Source organism: Muntiacus reevesi, chromosome 1, assembly GCF_963930625.1.
Source record: "Muntiacus reevesi chromosome 1, mMunRee1.1, whole genome shotgun sequence".
NCBI lineage: Eukaryota > Metazoa > Chordata > Mammalia > Artiodactyla > Cervidae > Muntiacus > Muntiacus reevesi.
Window position 1 is genome coordinate 98,382,031 of NC_089249.1, and position 21,697 is coordinate 98,403,727.

At 37.0% G+C, this 21,697-nt stretch overlaps 1 long non-coding RNA gene across 1 annotated transcript in view; it reads right to left on the minus strand.

Moving 5' to 3' along the window:
• Positions 1 to 20,057, minus strand: part of LOC136163134 (uncharacterized) — a 57,125-nt gene extending 37,068 nt beyond the window's left edge. The window contains exon 1 of the long non-coding RNA XR_010662195.1: positions 19,981 to 20,057. This is a non-coding gene — a long non-coding RNA (uncharacterized lncRNA). The remainder of the gene's footprint in view (positions 1 to 19,980) is intronic.
• Between the last annotated feature and the right edge of the window lie 1,640 nt (positions 20,058 to 21,697).

A 21,697-nucleotide genomic window follows, 5' to 3' on the forward strand; every position in this document is an offset into this window, starting at 1 on the left:
TCAAGAGGCAACAGTTAGAACCACACATGGAAAAACTGACTGATTCAAAATTGGGAAAGGAGTATGACAAGGCTGTATATTGTCACCCTGCTTATTTAATTTCTATCCTGAGTACATAATGCAAAATGCCAGGCTGGATGAATTACAACCTAAATCAAGATTGCTGGGGGAAATATCAACAACCTCAGATATGCAGATAATAATACTGTGATGGCAGAAAATGAAGAGGAACTAAAAAGCCCCTTGATGTGAGTGAAAGAGGAAAGTGGAAAAGCTGGCTTGAAACTTGACATTCGATAAACTAAGATCATGGCATTCTGTCCCATCAATTCTTGGCAAATAGAAGGGGAAAAAGTGGAAACAGTGACATATTTTATTTTCTTGGGCTCCAAAATCACTATGGATGGTGACTTCAGCCATGAAATTAAAAGATGCTTGCTCCTTGGAAGAAAAGCTGTGACAAACCTAGACAGCAGAGAGACATTACTTTGCCAACAAAGGTCTGTATAGTCTATGCTGTGGTTTTCCCAATAGCTGTGTACAGAGGTGAGAGTTGAACCATAATGACAGCTGAGCTGAGGAATTGATACTTTTGAACTGTGGTGCTGGAGAAGACTCTTGAGAGTCCCGTGAACTGCAGTGAGATCAAACCAGTCATTCCTAAAGGAAATCAATCCTGAATATTCATTGCAAGGACTATTGTTGAAACTCTAATACTTTAGCCACCTGATGGGATGAATCAACTCATTGAAAAAGACCCTGATGATGGGAAAGATTGAAAACAAAAATAGAAAGGGGTGAGAGAGGATAAGATGGTTAGATATAATCACTGACTCAAGGAACATGAATCTGAGCAAGCTCTGGGAGATAGTGAAGGAGGGTGTTGCCTGCGGTGCTGTAGTCCCTGGGGTCACAAAGAGTCAGACACAACTAGTGACTGAACAACAACAAAAACAAAAAAATACATATTTAAATTGCATGCATGTGTATTTTATGTATAGTATAATATACATATGTAATATGCATATGTGGAGCTTCCTTGATGGCTCAGTGATAAAGATTCCACTGCCAGTGCAGGAGATGTGGATTCTATCTCTGGTCTGGGAAGATCTCCTGGAGAAGGAAGTGGCAGCCCACTCCAGTATTCTTGCCTAGAGAATCCCATAGACAGAGGAGCATGTAGGGCTATAGTTCTTGGGGTCTCAAAGAGTTGGACAAGACTTACTGACTGAAAAACAACAACAATATGCATATATGTCCATACATTTAGAATGTTTTTTTTTCTATAAATACTTATAATTAATAGATATGTGTTGGATATTTCATATCTATCTATTTATCTATCTTCCTCTGAAGCTTGCAAACCTCGTTGAACGACCATGGACTTGCACAGTGTGTGACAAATAGTATACCATTAAAAATATTTGTTAAAAAATACACTTTTTAAAGTAAATTAAGAAGTGTTAGAGTATTCTCTCTGGTGTTAAGCCTTTCAGTCATGAGGTCTTTATTTATTCCTTCAACCTCCTATATGGCTATTATAAGACCCTGATGATGGGAAAGATTGAAGACAAAAGTAGATAGGGGCGGCAGAGGATAAAATGGTTAGATGGCATCACTGACTCAAGGGACATGAGTGTCTTTGAAATAAAATGCCTGTCTTAGACTTTTTCTTCCTGTTTATATTGCTACCATTCTGATCCAGGTTCTAATCATCTTGTATTTAATGTATTGCAAGTCAAATTTGACCCCTATTCCTTTAATATATTCTTTATAATACTGTGGGAATTGAACATCAAAGAATTATACTTTGTACCTAATATTCTCTCACTCAAAAGTCTTTTAACATTTTAAATTAATTAATAACTAAAAATCCACATTTCAGTGCACCCTGGATCATCCAGGCTACATCCTCATTGCCCTCTTAAAGTGGATAGTACAGTCTAGTACCTTTGGTTCCTCTTTCTGGAGGAAACTGCCCCCTCTCTCCCACCAAATCCAGAGTACACATGCACATGCTGCTCCATACTTAATGAAATTCTAGCCAAACATCAAAGCCAGTCATACACTACCTCCTGTGAATTCGTCTCCAATTACTCAGCTAAAAATTTTATCTCCCTTATATAACACACGGTGTCAGTCCCACACAATACAATATACTAATTATGATTTTTAAGCACACATATGTGATTTTTCACAAGCTTGAGTGTATGTGTGTGTGTGTGTATGTATTTGTATGTATTATATTTTGCCAATGAGATTTTAAATTAGTTCAGGGTAAGGACAATGTTGCGTATTTTATTTCCCAGTGCCCACAACCGTAGGAGGCACTTAGACACTTTTGATTGATTTACCAGTAGAATAACAGCGGTCAAGGAGTTTGGGCAACTGAAAGGCCATGCTTATGATGGTGTATTTTTATTATCATTATTCCAAATGACTTTCTTATTAGTCATTTCATTAGAGCTCCATGAGAGACTAGCTCAGCATTAATAACAAGAGAACTGAAGAATTTTCCTCTTCCAATTTATGGAAATGAATTTAAAACCCATGTCTTATGATGTGTTGTGTGCTGTGCTATGCTCAGTTGCTTCAGTCGTGTTTGACCCTTTGCAATCCTATGGACCACAGCCTGCCAGGCTCCTGTCTCCATGGGCTTCTCCAGCAAAGAATAATGGCATAGTTGCCATGCCCTCCTCCAGGGGATCTTCCTGACCCAGGGATCGAACCCATGTCTCCTGCATTGCAGGCGGATTCTTTAATGCTGAGACACCAGGGAGGCCCATGTCTTATGATACCTGTTAGAAATAATAGTTATTTTGTTTAACATTGAAAGAGGTGAAATTTTTATACCCACTTAGTAGGAACTTCTAAAATAACTTTCAGCAACAGATGAACATGTAGAGATGTACTCAAAGTTTACAGTGGTGTTCATGATTTTAAGATTCAAAACTCATCTTAAATCTTTAAATGCCCTTTAAATCTGAGTACTGTAAGTGAAAAGGGACTGTAGGTAAATAAATAAATCAGAATCTATTTCAATATAGGGAGAATAGGAGAGTAAGAGAGAGAGAGAGACAGGCAGATAAATGGATAGCCAAGAGAGAGAAAGGGAGAGAAGAAATATGGGAGATTTCCCCTGACTTTTAGCAAACTCTTTGGACCAATGTCATAAAATTAAATAGCTCTAATAAAAATGTTTTAAGACTACATGAAAACGAGTCCCTTTGCTCAAATCAAACCAGTTCAAGAAAATTTGGCTCCTTTAAAGTTGACCTCATTAATTTCATGATCTTTGGATGACATATAGCACCCCAACTGTGCAGATTAGTTTGTATCTTTGAAACCCACCAGCACTGGGTATCTCTGAAGATTTGAAAAAAAAATATACCATAGAACTCTGAACTTGTGAAATTAAAATGCAGGCGTTTGTTCAAACAGCTCTTGTGTGTGAACTATAAATAATCATTTGAAAAAAAATTAAAAATTAAAATAGGTGTGACATAGGGCTGTAATTAAGCATTTCTTTGTTAGAGATGGCTGCTCCTAAATGCTGGGGAAGGGGAATGTTCCCTGTTGCTGGTCATGAAAGTGTACACTCTTCTCTTGACACTGACACAAACACAGAATAACAACAATTTTAAATACCAAAATAAGTCAATATCAATCAATACCCCTATATTTCCTATAAGAAAAAATTGGCAGTTTCCACAGTTTGACAGAGAAGTGAGAGATGGATATTTGCTGCCACCCATTGTACTGCCCCAACTTGATTAATGCTGCATTCTGCATCTCCATTTATGAGAGCTCATTCTAGATCTATAGGAGAAATTTCCTGTATTTAAACTCTCATTTGTTTTCAAAGTTATATTGTAATAGACCTTTACATTACTAGAATAGTTACACGAGCAATAGTTTTAATTGAACTATTTTGCATGCAGTTTTAAAATATGCTCGTCAGAAAGACTGATATAAGAGGCAGATTTATAATCTCTGGGACCAAACTACTTGGGTCCATCAAATTGTAAGACAGATTTTGCCTTTCATTTCTGGAATGGGTTTGGATATTTTTTACTCGCCATATGTTGGATGTAAAACTAGAAACCAACAGGAAATGTAAACATCATTTATGATTAGAGGTTTAACAAGTTTGGGAAGCCCTCTGACTTATTTTACTGGAGAAGTAATTCCACTCTATTGAGCACCACATCTCTTATAACCTTAGGAAGTATAATTTGCCTTCCTGAACTTATTCCCCTCTGATGGTTTCTGTGCTCCAAGAACAATTACATAAATGAGCAAATAGGTTTGGTAGGTATGGAATAATAATGTAAGGGTTCCACCTCCAAGCTGTGGCTTTAGATGCTGTGTATACCAGAGTCAGACAATTTTCTGCCAACACTATATTGTTAGAGTCCTAATACTCCCCTCTTAGAAATGCATCCTATGGTAATAATTTCCTGATTCATATGGAAGGTCTAATGTTGAGGCTACCAGATTTTCTTTGAGATAGAAAAACCATCATTTTGTTTGCAGGTGTGTATGATGATAATCTAGTATGATGATCCTATAAAGAATAAGTCCAACTTGTCTTACAGGTGTAGGGAACTATTTAATTTATTCCTTAATTCATAGGTAAATAGGTAACTGGAAACACTTCTCATTAATCAAAAGAAAGAAAGAACTCTAGGCACAAACTTGGCATCATGCTAAAATATTCTTATATGCTGAGAGGTATTAAATACTTTTTCTCAAGCAAACTGAAAATTGCATTTTCCCTGATTCAGCAAAATGTCATAATTGCCCAATAGAAAGAAAACTATACATTATTTAATCACAGAATGTTAATTAAGCACTGCATGGGCTCAGATGGTTATATTTTTACATAAAAAGTCACTTATTTGTGATAAAGGTATGATAATGAAAAGATTGCAAATAGATGGTCGTTGGGTTAAGTTAGACAAGTAGATCTTGTTTGTTGTGGCCTTATGGCCTTAACCCACAGGATTTGCTATTACTGTTAAAAGCCCTTGGATGTCTTTCCTATATAAATCCATACTTTCAGTCTCTCTTGAAAAAAAATGGCAACACTGAACCTCCATTCCAGCATTGAAACAGTGGGTCAGAGCCCCTCCTGTTCTGCCTCTTCAGGCCTCTCCAGACCTCATACGCTGTGAAGTCTAGGATTCTCCACTTGTTCCCTTTAAGACCCCTCTGGGCGCATGTGTGTGACCTTTGTACTAAAGTTTGTCCTTTCTGTGACCCCCCCTTATATTTATTATCTATAATAGTGCTTATAAAAGTGTTTATAAATCATGGCAGGCAATTTAGATATTTTAAAAAAATCATCAGTTGTGAATAAAGAATACCTTGCATAAAATGCATTAAATGTCAAAGTCAAAGTGTTTTCAGGGTACAATGGAGTGCCATGCTGTAGACTGGCATCTTAAGTGGGCATAATGTTTAGAGTCAGCAGGTAAAGCAAAAGTTGAGTACAGGCAAACTTGCCCTTGAAAATATCTTAGGAAAATGCCAAGTTTGAAACTGATATACTGTGTCTCAATAAGTCCAGTACAGCCAATTTTTCTTTCTAGCTTGGGAACAGATAGATTTTTCTTTTTTGGTTGAGCACCAGATGAAGTAATTGCATTGAATTTAGGAAGCGTATTATATGCAATACACATCTTTAAAAACTAGAATACTCAGAGCTGCAGCAAGATGATCACTAAAAGAGACGCGTGGGAAGTGAACTCAGCAGAGGAAAAGACAGAATCCCATTTTCCATCTCATGCTCACTCTGGGGCATATGCTCAGTGAGTAGAATGACAAGTGAACTGTTCATGCTATTTAATTCTCTATCTCTGTCTCTATTACTCTCTCATCCCTTTTATGAGTGCATGTGCTTGAATTTGACTACATTTGAGTTTGTGCATTTGGTAGAAATGCACTGACTCAAACTATAGTATCACCTAGCACACTCTTTGATCACTTACTAAATTTTTAGAACATAGGACAAAGAAAGTGAAGAACAGAGATTTTATTCATGCTGATAACAATTCACAGATAGGAAAATGATTAAATCAGTTTGTCCATTTGGTAAGCCTCCTTAGTATATGAGATACTCTGATAAGACCTGTTTGGGATAAAAAGAGGTATAATGTCACTATCTTAAGGTCTCATACATTTTATAGCCTATATATATTTTTTAATTGAAAATCTGACAAAGAGTGACCAGTTGTTTTATTTTGGAGATTGAGTGCGTTTAAAAGAGTATACTAATCTTAGAGGGCGAATGGCCAAGATGGCACAGTTTGAAAACCCTGAGCTCACCTCCTCCCATGGAACACCAAAATTACAACCATTACAGAACAACTACTGATAAGAAAGACCAGAAGAGTACAGAAAGACTTCTACAACTAAATGTATAAATAAGGAATCATGAAACAGAACACCTTGGGGCCTTGAATTGGCCACTCCAAGATTTAACCCCACATGTCTGCTGGTCAACATAAGCTTTAGAGCAGCATAAAGCATGTAGCCAGCCTGGTCAGGAACCGGCCTTGCCTGCCAGCAGGTTAGCACCAGGTTTGTGACCTCAGACCCCACACCCACCCACTCAGAACACAGCTCTGTACACCAGTAGGGTAGCGCTAGTCCCACAAACCCCTGTGGCCCTGCAGCCAGCCTCCCTGTGGCCTGACCTTGCCTTCCTAAGGCCAGCAGCCTCTGCACAAGGCAGTTCTCGGCAATCTTCCTGACTAGGGACCAGTCACACTTACCATGCCACCCGTAATAGTCAATCTGCCACAGAAGGACCCATGCAGCCCATACTGGGGGCACCCCCAAGAGCATACTATTAGGTTAAAGGAGAGCAGTGCATTGCTGAGTTTCATAGCAGGTCTCCTACAAAAGGCCACTTCTCTAAGGTCAGAAAGCATAACTCATCTATCAAATATATATATATATAAAAACAGCAAATTAGGCAAAATGAGCGAACAGTGGACTATTCCAAAGGAATAACATAAAACCCCAGAACAACTAAATGAAGTGGAGATGAGGAATTTGCCCTATAAAGATTTCAAGATTATGACTGTAAAGAGGTTCAAAGACCTCAGGAGAAGATTGGATAAAGAGATCAAGAAGTTAGAAGTTATAAACAGAGAATTAGAAAATATAAAGAACTAAAAATAGGTGAGGAATACAATAACTGAAATAAGAAATACACTAGTAGGAATCAAAAGTAAATTAGATGATAAGGAGGAACAGATCAGTGAGCTGGAAGATAGAGGAGTGGAAATCGCTGAAAAGAAGAAAGAAAAATATAAATAAAAAATGCAGATAGTATGAGACCTCTGAGAAAACATCAAGTATACTAACATTCTAACATTTATATTAAAGAGGTTCCAGAAGGAGAAGAGAGGGAAGAACAGAGAAAATATCTGAAGAATTAATTGCTAAAGCATCACTAACCTGAAAGGCAACAGATACCCGGGTCCAGGAAACTTAAAGTCTCAAGCAGTATCAACTCAAAGAGGGTCACATCAACACACATTACAATTAAAATCACAAAAATTAAAGATAAAAAAGAATTTTAAATGCAGGAAGGGAAAAGTAAATTTACATACAAAGGAACTTTTTAAGGTTACCAGCTGACAGTTTAGCTGAAAGTCTGCAGGGATGATATATTAAGAATGATGGAAGGCAAAGACCTATAACCAAGGGAAAAACCTTTACTCAACAAGGCTCTTATTCAAATTTGGTGGAGAAACCAAAAGTTTTACTGATAAAAGATAAAAGTACTCAATACTACTAAACCATCTTTACAAAAAATGTTAAAGCAACTTCCCTAAGCAAAAGAGAAAGGGCCATAACTAGAAATATAAAATTTTGAAAGGAAAGCTCTTATTGATAAAAGCAAATGTAAAGGCACTAAATCAAAATGTATAAAGCTAGTAGGAAGGTAAAAAGAAAAAAGCAGTAAAATCATCTGTATCTGTATTTAAGGGATACTTGGAAGGATATAAAATATGATGTCAAAAATAGTAACATGGATGGCAGGTAGTAAAAATGCAGGGTTACTAAAATGAATTTTAAATAAAGAGATCAGGAACTTAAATATATATATATATATATATATATAAAAAATATATGGTTTGCTCATAATAATCACAAACCGAAGGTCTGTAATGTGATACACACACACACAAAAGAAGGGAATTCAAACATAACAGTAAAATTAATCAGAACACCAGAAAGATACAAAAAGAAGAAAAAGGGAACTACAAAAACAACCCAAACAATGAACAAAATGGCAGTCAGTACACGCATAGGATAACTGCTTTAAATGTAAATGGACTGATTGATCCAATAAAAAGACATAGAGTGGCTGAACAGATACAAAGCCAAGACCCAAATAGATAATGCATAAAAGAGACTCCAAATTTAAATATTCACACAGACAGAAAGTGAGGGAATGGAAAACGGTATCCCATGCAAATAGAAATGAAAATAAAGCCAGGGTAGCAATATTTCTGTCAGACAAAATAGGACAAAATAGATAAAACAAAGACTGTCACAAGAGGTGAAGAAGAGAATTGCATAATGATCAAGGGATCAATCCAAGAAGGAGAGTTAACATTTATAAATATGTATGTACCCAACACGAGTGCCTAAATATATAAAATAATTATTAACAGCCATAAAGGGAGAAACTGACAATGACACAATAATAGTAGAGGACTTGAACACCTCCTTAACATCAATGGACAGATCATCCAGACAGAAAATCAATAAGGATACCTTGGCCTTAAATGGATAAGATGGACTTAACATGTATATTGTATACATATATGTGTATACATATATATTTGGCATCATGTATTCATATATGTTGTTGTTGTACACTTGCTCAGTTATGTCCGACTCTTTGCGACCCCCTTGGACTGCAGCATGCCAGGCTTCCCTGTCCTTCACCATCTCCCAGAGTTTGCGCAAATTCATGTCCATTGAATTGGTGATGCCATCCAACCATCTCATCTTCTCATCTTCTGTCGTCACCTTTCCCAGCATCAGGGTCATTTCCAATGAGTCGGCTCTTAGCATCAGGTGGCCAGATGATTGGAGCTTCAGCTGCAGCATCAGTGCTTCCAATGAATATATATTCAGGGTTGATTTCCTTTAAGACTGACTGGTTTGGTCTCCTTGCAGTCCAAGGGATTCTCAAGCGTCTTCTCCAGCACATGAATCTGAGCAAGCACTGGGAGATAATGAAAGACAGAGGAGCCTGGTGGGCTGCAGTTCATGGTGTCACAGAGTCGGACTGTGCTTAGTCGCTCCGTCCTGTCTGACTCTGCGACACCACGAACGGTAGCCCACCAGGCTCCTCTGTCCATGGGGATTTTCCAGGCAAGAATACTGAAGTGGGTAGCCATGCCCTCCTCCAGGGGATCTTCCCAATACAAGGATTGAAGCCAGGTCTCCCACACTGCAGGTGGATTCTTTACTGTCTGAGCCACCAGGGAAGCCCAGAACTCTTCTTAGCAACAACAAATCAACCACAAAGAAGACAAGAATATACATTGGGGAAAAGACCACCTCTTCAATAAATAGTGTTGGAAAAACTGGACATATATATGCAAAGGAATCAAACTGTCTACTCTTTTACATCATGTATAAAATAAATTCAAAATGGATTGAAGACATTTAAATACAATACCCTAAATCATAAATCTTCTAGAAGAAAATATAGGCAGGAAACTCCGAAGCATTACTCTTTTGCATCAATCTCAGTAATATTTTTTAAGCTATATCTCCATATCCCAAGCAAGGGAAACAAAAGTGAAAGTAAATAATTGGGACTACATCAAACTAAAATGCTTTTGAATAGTGAAAGAAACTATCAACAGAATGAAAATGCTGCCTACCAAATAAGATACTTGCAAACAATATATCTGATAAGGGTTAATATCCAATAAATATAAGGAACTCATATCACTCATCAATAAAAAATACTGTAAAAGTATTAGAAGATTTGAATAGATAATCTTTAGAGGAGGAGAGATAAGTGAGGGAGATTAAGACGTATAAACTTCCATTATAAAATAAATGAGTCATGGGTACGACAGGTACAATATGGAGAACATAGTCAATAACTATGTAATACCTTTGTATGTAGACATACCAAAACTCTACTTATCACTTTGAAATGTATAGAAATATGGAATCACTAGGTTGTATAGCAGGAACCAATATATTTTAGGTCAGCTAATGCTTAAATGGCTCAGATGGCAAAGAATCCACCTGCAATGCACGAGACCTAGATTTGATCCCTGGGTCGAGAAGATCCTTTGGAGAATAGCATAATTATGCCCTCCAGTATTCTTGTTTGGAGAATTCAAGGACAGAGGAACCTGGCAGGCTACAGTTTATGGAGTCACAAAGACTCAGACACAACTTAATGACTGAACAATAATAACAGAGCACTTACTATACTGCCTGGAACATCTAAATACTTTCCTCAGCCTCCAGCGCCTGATCACTCTCATTTTGGCTCATAAAAGCCTCATCTACACTGTTCAGTTGACTCTCCACTCTTTCATTTGTCTTGCTGAGCTGATTAACTTTTCTAAAACATGTACCATATCTTCAAATTTAAGTTTGTGGTTTTTTGATAACGTTTCATAGTCAAAGATATAATAAGGCATGAGTGATTTTCATAAAGTTATTTATTTAGTTTAAAGGACTGTATTGTACTATGAGTGATACTCTATTGTTTTTCTTTGATATTAAACTTTCTTTTATTTTTTTCAGTTTTATTGAGATAAATAATTGCAACAAATATGAGGGTGCAGATATCTCTTCAAGATAGTGATTTCATTTCCTTCAAATATATACCCAGAAGTAGAATTGCTGGATCATATAGTAGTTCTATTTTTAATTTTTGGAGTAATCTCCTTAGTGTTTACCGTAATAGCTAGACCAGTTTACATTTCTGTCAAGAGTGCTCAAAGGTACCCTTTACTCCACCATCCTTGTCATCACTTGTAAACTCTTACCTTTTGTGTAATGGCCATCTTAACTGGTGTGAAGAGATTTCTCATTGTAGTTTCGATTAGCATTTCTTGGTGATTAGTGATGTTGATAACTTCATGTATCTGCTGGACATTTGTATATATTATTTGGAAGCTATCTATTTAGGACATTTGTCCATTTTAAAATTGACTTGTTTGTTTTTTACCACTGAGTTGTAAGTCCTTATAGATCATAGATATTAACTCCTTATCAGACACTTGATTTGCAAACATTTTTCTCATTCAGTAGATCATCTTTTTATTTTGTTGTTCATTTCTTTGGCTGTATTGCCTTTTTAGTTTGCTGTAGGAATACTCCATGGGATTGCAAAAGAGTTGGACATGACCTAGCAACTAAAAACAACGACCAAAAAACAAACAAAAAAACCGACAAGACAACAAAAGTAATACTTGTTTATTTCTGCTTTTGTTGCTTGCATTCTTAGTGTCATATCTAAAAAGTTATTGTTGAAACCAATGTCAAGGAACTTTTTGCCTATGTTCTTCTAGGAGTTTTATGATTTCAGGACTTACATTTAAGTCTTTCATACTTTTTTCCTTAATTTTTGCATATGATTTAGTAGAAACTCCAGTTCCATTCTTTTGGATAGGGTATTCAGTTTTCTCATCACCATTTACTGAAGAGACTGTTTTCTCCTCTGAGAGTCTTAATGGCTCCCTAGTCAAATATTAGTTGACCATATGTGTGTGGGTTTATTTCTTGGCTCTTGATTACATTTCCATTAGTCTATGCACCTATTTTTATGCCAGCACTATACTACTTTGATTACTATATACTATAATTTTATAGTATAGTTTGAAATCAGGCAGTGTGATGCTTCCAGCTTTGTTCTTTTTTATCAGGATTGCTTTGGCTATTTAGGGTCTTTTGTGGTTCCATACAAATTGTAGGATATTTTTTTCTGTTTCTGTGAAAAATGCTATTGGAATTTTGATAGGGATTTTATTGACTATTATAGATAACTTTGGGTATTATAGACATTTTAATAACATTAATTATTTCAACTAATGAATCTGAGATTTCTTTCCATTTATTTGTGTTTTCTTTAATTTCTTGCATTAGTGTCTTATTATAGTTAGTATTTGGGTCTTTAAATGTGCAATTTCCTCAATATGGAACATTGAATTTTTATTCTAAGATAATTTCTAATTACACTCAAATTCCAGTTTGCATGTTACACTGTTAGGACTGTCTTCTGTTAACTTTGTAGAATAATTATATCTTGTTATGTATTGTCTTCATTTTCTGTAACTTTCATAGCACTTAGAATGTTGGTAATGAACTACTTATTTATGTATTTACATTTTCATCTCCTCCACCAAACTGTGTGCTCCTCAGGGCTACAAGTTTTATCTCCTTCCTTTCACAGGTGCTCTATCATTTTGGGTTGAGTCCTGCTTTTCACTTATATGGCTTCTGGTCACCACCCTAATTCTCGTTTATATCATACTGTGCTAGGATGTTTTCACTCACTTTCTCTGCTCTATATAAGGATGTGATATAGGACACAGATGCAGAACTTCTTGAGGGAACGGATCAACTACATCTTTAACTCTATTACCACACCATCTAACTGAGTAATTGGAAAATAGTAAGGCTATTAATTAATAGTAAGGCTATTTATTATCAAGTATAATCAAGTATTAATAAATACTTGACTAACTAATGAATAAACAAATGACTGTTGTAGTGTGTGATTTTTTTATATTTTAGGGGAGAGATTCTGATTTCAGAAATTTCAAATATATAAAGTACTAAATTCAGTATTCTTCTAAATTAAAAAAAAAATAGTCCATTCTTTTTACTCAGATATCATTGAAATTCATTAATGTTATATCTATTTTAAACAAGATTGTCATGAACAATCTATAGACTAGAAGAAAACATAGGAGAAAACATTTGTAATCTTGGATTAAGCAGACATTTCTTAGATATAATATGTGAAGCACAATCCCTAGTAGGAAAAAAAAAAGATTGATAAATTGAATTGCATTGGAATGAAGACTTTTGCCCTATGTGTGACACTGCTAAAAGAATTAAAAGACATAGACTATGAACTGGGAAAAATTTTTGAAATCACATATGTGATGAAAGACTTGTATCCAGTTTACATAAATACTCTCAGAAGGCAGTAATATGAAAACTACAAACCCAATCTTTAAAAAAATGAGCAAAAGATTCACAATGACACTTCATCAAAGAAAATATAGGAATGGCAAATAAGAACATGAAAAGATGCTTAACATTGTTATTAGGAAAATACAAGTTAAAAACCACACTGTGATGCCACAGCAATTTTATTAGAATAGCTAAAACAAACATACAAAATAAAGATTCCAACTGCTGACAAGGCTGTGGAGCAACTGAAATTCCCATACATTGTTTATAGCAAGTCAAAATGGAACAGCCACTTTTCAAAACAGTTGGCAGTTTTTTGTAAAGTTAAATATACTCTTATCATACAATTCAGTGACGGTCCTGTTAGGTATTTACCCAAGCCAAATGAAATTTTATGTCTACACAAAAATATATATGTTAATATTCATAGTAGGTTCATTAGTAATCACTGAAAACTGCAGTCAATCCAAACTGAGGTACATCCAATCAATGAAATACTACTCAGTGAAAAAAGAATGTACTCCTAGTAAAACAACAACATGGATAGATCTCAGTTGCATTTTTCTGTGTGAAAGATCACAGATTTAATAGACCATATACTACAAAATTCCACTGACGTAACACTCTGGAAAACATTAAACTATAGGGATGGAAAACAGATCAGTAGTTGCCAAGGACAGAGTGTGTGGAAGGGGTTGATTACAAAGGGGCAGGAGGAAATTTGAGGAGATTATTGAACTGTTCCATTTTTCCTCCCTTTTTTAAAAATTATTTTTATTTTATTTTTAAGACCAAAAACTTTTTTTTAATTGGTTAATAGCTGATTAACAGCATTGTGATAGTTTCAGGTGAACAAATGGATACATGTATATGTATGGTTGAATTCCTTTCACTAAACGGTTCCATATTTTGATTATGATCATGGTTACATGACTGTATGTGTTTGTCAAAACTCACAGAGTGGTACACTAAAAGGATGAAGTTTACTTTATTATACTTTATTATAGGAATGAAAAAAAAATGTTAGGGGCAGATTTTTTTCTTTCTGAATTATTAATGCTTTCAAAGTCCATGTATTATGACCATTTGCCTTCCCTGTTCTGAATATATGCAGTGTTAGCAATGTCAGCATGTATATTCCATGCCTGTTTAAGAAGAAATGTGGAACAAATTATAGATTTAAATAGCCCTAACTGTCGTCTAATAGTAGAAGTCATTAAAAGCTATTTGACTAATAGCAGCTAGAAAAAGAATTTAGATTCATACTAGAGCATTACATTGCTGAGTGGCTAGATTCCAGGTAAAGTGATTGATTGTATTATTGAGGAACACATGTTTTACTGGTCTACCTATAAATTACCCTCAGCTAAAGGGCTACAGTAATAGGTTTTCATTTCAGAGCATTTTCCTCCATTTAAAATTCCATGATTTTTTCAGTCTAATCCTTTGCCCACTTCTACATTATTCATTTGTGGAAATAATTTCCATTTTGTATTATGTGGTAGACAACTACCATCCAGTGAAGTGAAGTCACTCAGTTGTGTCCAACTCTTTGTGACCCTATAGACTATACAGTCCATGGAACTCTCCAGGCCAGAATACTGGAATGGGTAGCCATTTCCTTCTCCAAGGGATCTTCCCAACCCAGAGACCATCCAGTAGAAATGCCTAAAATGCTGGTAGTAATCATTTGAATGACTTGTTTCTGAGGGAACAAAAAAGAATGTGGAGGTCTTTCTTTAGCACATTCTCATTTCAGGGGGGAAGGTCAACAATTCAGATAAATCCTATTTCATATCTCTATCGGGGTCATAAGGAGCCAGCCTTACTCAATTAGTGAAAAACTCTCTCCAATTTAGAGTAAGGGACAAAAATTCTTCTGGAAAGGTATGATCTTCAGTGTTTGAGATTAATTTGTTTAAATACATACACATGTTATTTATTAAACTAAAAGATATTTGCCTTCTAAGTGATGACATTTATTTTTTCATTTCCATTTCCTCCAAGATTTCTACCAATGAGTAACATTTATTGGGTTGAAGGAAGAAGAGGGTGTTTGAAATGACATTCAGAAACATGCATTCTGTGCTGGACTAACAGAGGTGATTCAGTTACCTCCATCAGGCCATTGGCCACAGATGGTGGTTTTTCTGTAACAAACTCTGCTTCCTTCAGTAGTTTCCATAACCCAAGTCCTTGTCTTTTTCGTCATATTATGATAGTCTCCCCTTATCTCTGTACTCCAACACATCCTTATGCATAGATACTTAAGTGAAGTCGCTCAGTCGTGTCCGACTCTTTGCGACCCCGCGGACTGTAGCCCAACAGGCTCCTCCGTCCATGGGATTCTACAGGCAAGATTACTGGAGTGCGTTGCCATTTCCTTCTCCAGGGGATCTTCCTGACCCAGGGATGGAACCGAGATCTCCCGCACTGCGGGCAGACGCTTTAGCCTCTGAGCTATCAGGGAAGCCCATAGATACTTAAGCAATTTCCTTTATGCAGATCTTGATTTCTTATCAGAAATCAATATTTTGAAGACTTTTTTTTTTTCTTCATGGATTACTATCATTTCAAAATCAAAATATTTTGCAATTGTTGAAAGCTCACAGAAATATTCCATGCGTGAGCTGACAGGAAATTGTAATCATATTGTCAAGCAATTGCTCTGACTGTGGCAAAGTGAGAATGTTAGATTACATGTGTCAGCGTTTGAAGATAAGGGCTGCTCAGTGAACAGCGTGCTGAAGGCTTGATAGGAGACGGGGGGTTTATCGCTGTAAACTGCAGCCTATTGTCGACAATAGTGCCACCTCAGCATTCCTCCATTTGCATTAGGAACCCTTTATGATCAATAAAGTGTCTCAGTTGAACTATTTGGAAAGCATTCTGAACATTCCCGGAAGAGCCCGCTCTGTCAATTAATTTGTGCTAATCCGCAAGCCAGGGTTAAACAACTAATGGTTTCAAATCGGTGATATCGGTCTATCTTTCTCAGACTGGATCTAATACCATTAATATATTCATTTCACATGAGCGACTATACAGCAAGAGAATAAATGCTTTTCTGCTAAAATGGATGAAATCCTTTATTTGGTAGCCAGTTTTCTTGGGTATTGAAAGATTTATTGCCAATCTCTCTTGGTTTTTCCCCTGGTCACAGCAAGACCCTTAAGGTTCTTCATCACCTTCCTCTCTTCCCATGGCGACTTGCAGCCTCCACCAAGGATATCCATTATTCAGAGCCTCAGTGTGCTGCGGCTACTTCCACGGCCTCATCAGTCAGCATCCGCTGTGTCTTCTTCCCCAGAGGCAGGAGAAGGCTGTGGAGTCTGAGGTCAGTATGTGCTGGCTTCATTCTTTTATTCAAGTTGGCAGTCAGATATTTTAAGGTGCTATATTTATTATTCAGTTGCAAAACCAGGGCGATTTCTGTGACTGATATTGTGGTATATATACTAGATGTTTACTAAATAAATACATATTTTATGATGTGCATTATTTATTAAGTTAAACATTATTCTACTCAAGTGTATCTTTTGGGCCATTCTTTTTCTTTCTTTCTCTTTACATTCTTTTAGTTTCACTTTGCTTTATGAATCTATTCCTGCTCATTGGGACCAATATTCTGAAGACAGTCTCTTGTAAGACTTGGGCACTTTGGGAGGGTACATTAACTCCTTCTGACACTTTGGCCATCACTATGTAATCGTTTGTTTCAATACCCTAAAGGGGGCCTTAGCTTCCTAAGTTGATGCAGTTCCCTGGAGCATTAAACTTTCAGGAAGCCAGTAGGCTCAGGGAGGCAGGTTTTAAAACAAACCCTGCAGAGTTCCTCAGAGTAGTTTTGGGCACTCTATGTTGTTCACATGGACTGTGAGTAATCTCAGCTGCTGAAAGGGAAGCAGACCCAGGAAACACTTAGGGTTTTTGACTTGTCTGTATTCGCTCCAGGCACCTCTGCTCCTTACTTCCCCCACCTTGCTCCACTTAACACTCCGGGAGACTTAAGGCAATGCAGGTAGCTTTGGGGAGCAGATGGTCATCTCATGAAAACCCCTTTTCATGTTAAAAAAAGTGAGGGGTTTAATTTTCTTTTCAGGATAAGATCTAAAATAGGAAACAAACTGGCACATATTATGTGTCAAACACAGGTTTGTGGATTTTCAAATACTTACAGTGTGGAAGAAGGTTACTTCTCACCTTCAGTGATTTGTTATATAAAAAAATTTAACAGTTGCTAGATAAGCAGTAGCCTGTGATGTTATTAGAGGACATCAAATGAACTGGAGAGTCAACTTGGTATTTCGTTTTTGTTTTCCTAGTCTCTTTGACAACATCCAGTACAATAGAGTATCTTGGGATTCCTGCTTTAAAGAGGGGCATGAGAAATCTTGCAACTGTTTTATGAGTCCTCAGGTGAATAATAGGCCCACCCTTAATATTTGTGGTTTTTACTTGGAGCCAGAGTATAAATGGAGTCTTTTGCCTGGCATGCTGGGCCCATGCAGAAGTCTATACCTGGGGCCCTGTTGTTGGCTAATCTATGGGGAGTACAGAAAGTCACCAGCAACACCAATTATCTGTTTCCTTGTATTATTCATCTTTATGTGTTTGTAGTATTTTGTCTCTACCTATCCCATATGTCTGCGATTTTCAAGGCAACACTGGCACAGCTTTTACAATCTTAGTAGTGCTTGGCACAGAGCTGTGGACATAGCAAAAATAATGATATAATAATAATTTTACTGTTTTGTAACTGCATAAAGATTTAGGTTATATGAAACTCCTTATATCCCAAATCTGTGAGATAAATATTAGATGAAGATGCAAGGAAGCTATATTTAAAAAAGACTGATGCATGACTTAGAAAATGCACCCCTGCAATTTAAATGCATTGTTTCCAAGAAGCCTCTTGAGCCCTTTTCCTTCTCAAGTAGGCACTTTCATTCCAATCCCAAAGAAAGGCAGTGCCAAAGAATGTTCAAACTACCGCACAATTGCACTCATATCATATGCTAGTAAAGTAATGCTTAAAATTCTGCAAGCCAGGCTTCAACAGTACGTGAACCGTGAACTTCTAGATGTTCAAGCTGGATTTAGAATGGCAGAGGAACTAGAAATCAAATGGCCAACATCCGCTGGATCATCATAAAAGCAACTGAGTTCCAGAAAAACATCTACTTTTTCTTTGTTGACTACAACAAAGCCTTTGACTGTATGGACCACAACAAACTGTGGAAAATTCTTAAAAGTGATGGGAAAACAAAACCACCTGACCTGCTTCCTGAGAAATCTGTATGCAGGTCAAGAAGCAACAGTTAAGACACAGAAGTACAGAACAGACTTTTGAACTCTGTGGGAGAAGGTGAGGGTGGGATGTTTCAAAAGAACAGCATGTGTATTATCTATGGTGAAACAGATCACTAGCCCGGGTGAGATGCATGAGACGAGTGCTCGGGCCTGGTGCACTGGGAGGACCCAGAGGAGTCGGGTGGAGGGGGGGGTGGGAGGGGTGATCAGGATGGGGAATACGTATAACTCTATGGCTGATTCGTGTTAAAGTATGACAAAACCCACTGAAATGTTGTGAAGTAATTGGGCTCCAACTAATAAAATAAAATTTAAAAAAAAAAAAAAAAAAGAAGCAACAGTTAAAACAGGATGTAGAAAGAAGACTGGTTCCAAATAGGAAAAGGAGTACATCAAGGCTGTATATATTCACCCTGCTTATTTATTTTATATGCAGAGTACATCAGGCGAAATGTCAGGCTGGATGAAGCACAAGCTGGAATCAAGATTGCTAGGAGAAATATCAATAACCTCAGATACACAGATGACACCACCCTTATGGCAGAGAGTGAAGAGGAACTAAAGAGCCTCTTGATGAAAGTGAGAGGAGAGTGAAAAAGTTGGCTTTAAAACTCAGCATTCAGAAAACTAAGATCATGGCATCTGGTCCCATCACTCATGGCAAATAGATGGGGAAACAATGGAAACAGTGAGAGACTTTATTTTTGGAGGCTCCAAAATCACTGCAGATGGTGACTGCAGCCATGAAATTGAAAGACACTTGCTCCTTGGAAGAAAAGCTATGACCAACCTGGAGAGCATATTAAAAAGCAGAGACATTACTTTGCCAACAAAAGTCTGTCTAGTCAAAGCTATGGTTTTTCCAGTAGTCATGTATGGATGTGAGAGTTGGACCATAAAGAAAGCTGAGCACTGAAGAATTGATGCTTTTGAACTATGGTGTTGAAGAAGACTCTTGAAAGTCCTTTGGACTGCAAGGAGATCCAACCAGTCCATCCTAAAGGAGATCAGTCCTGAATATTCACTGCAAGTATGATGTTGAAGCTGAAACTCCAATATGTTGGCCACCTGATATGAAGAACTGATTCACTGGAAAAGACCCTGATCAAGGTAAAAATTGAAGGTGGAGGAGAAAGGGATGACAGAGGATGAGATGGTTGGATAGCATCACTGACACGATGGACACGAGTTTGAGTAGGCTCCAGGAATTGTTGATGGACAGGGAAGCCTGGCGTGCTGCAGTCTATGGGGTTGCAGAGTGTCAGACATGACTGAGCAACTGAACTGAACTTGGGTTTAGCAGCCGTTAATCTCTGGTCCTTTTATGTTCCCTTGACAATTGTTCATATATCTCTTTTTAGCAGTTCTCACATTCTATTTTTATTATTGTTCTTTAAGCGTATACCTTAGCTCGCCTTCTGGAATGTGAGATGTTAAAGCAGAAGGAGTCTCACTCACCTTTGTGGGATCTCGTACATTCCAGAGAGACTTAATCCTTGCAGGTGCTCAGTAAATATCTGTTTGAATTGAAATCTGGAAAATAGTTAATGCAGCATCTTTTCATTAAATGCACTTTAGTGGAAAGATAAACATCACACAAATAAATCATTGTTTATATTCCGTAGACCCTGAGAGCAGATCCTCAAAAATATAATATTGTATAGTTGTGGGGTTTTTTTGTTGTTTAGTTACTAAATCATGTCTGATTCTTTTGTGACCCCATGGACAGTAGCCCACCAGCCTCCTCTGTCCATGGGGTTTCCCAAGCAAAAATACTGGAGTGGGTTGTCATGTCTTCCTCCAGGGGATCTTCCTGACCCAGGGATGTAACCTGTGTCTCTTACATTGGCAGACAGATTCTTTACCACTGAGCCACCAGGGAAGTGTAGTTATGAGTGCGTGTGTGTGAAGTCGCTTCATAATACCTTTATTAAAAAGGAATTTTAGATTTGAAAACTGGTTTATTTCATTACACATCAGAAATCTACACCATCTTTGATCAAAACTCTATCCAGATTAACTTGATAAAACAACTGATTAATATAAAAACAATATTTAAAAATTACCAGTTGAAGAGTGATAAAAGTTTCCATCTTCAAACCATGGTTTAATAAGTACTAGTATGGTGCTCACAATCAGCATATAAGTATTTATCAGAGCATTTGCTCTTTAGGCAAAGTTACTTATGATTTAAAAAAAGACTGGGATAAGTGATATGAAACTCTTCAAACTGCATGAATTTGCTACTGCAATGAAAGTGAAAGTTGTTCAGTTGTGTCCAACTCTGCAACCCCATGAACTGTACAGTCCATGGAATTCTCTAGGCCAGAATACTGGAGTGGGTAGCTGTTCCCTTCTCCAGGGGATCTTCCCAACCCAGGGATCGGACCCAGGTCTCCCTCATTGCAGGTGGATTCTTTACCAGCTGAGCCACTAGGGAAGCCCAAGAATACTGGAGTGCATAGACTATCCCTTCTTCATACATCTTCCTGACCCAGGATCTGGACCAGGATCTCCTGCATTGCAGGCTGATTCTTTACCAGCTGAACTAGCAGGGTAGTGTGTGAATAGCTTTCACCTTCAACAATGAATTAAAACATGCTTTGTCCTGTATGAAAGACTTTTTCACATTACACTAGACAATTCCCTTCTAACTTTCCACCCACTCATTATATTTTTAAAAATTTAACAGTATCTCCTAGGTGATGATTGAATAGTGGTTATCTTTTTTGCTGTGTCACCTGTACTGACTGATACAAAATCATGTGATGGAGTCTTATAGTTACTGTAGAAGATTTTATGTTAGAAGTGAGGATGTAAATGATGTTTAAAAGAACTTTAAGTACTGACATATCATTTGTGTTAAATGATTCATATCCCAAGGGGATCTTGAAGTTCTGAGAACAGCATCTCCTTGCATTCTCTTTCCTTTAAACATCACCTTACACTTCTCATGCACTCCTGTACTTTTCCTCTTCCTTTGATTAGATAGGTTCACATCTCTACTGAGTGATGAGCTTTCTGAGCATTTATAGCTGATTTTTAACTTGGTCAGAGGATGAAAACATGTTGAAAAATAAAAAACTTTTTGAACAATTAAACCAAAACTTGTCTCCTTTGCTAGGAAGTAGCATCAAGTAGCCATTTCATTATTTTTGCTTTTAAATTGTGCTAA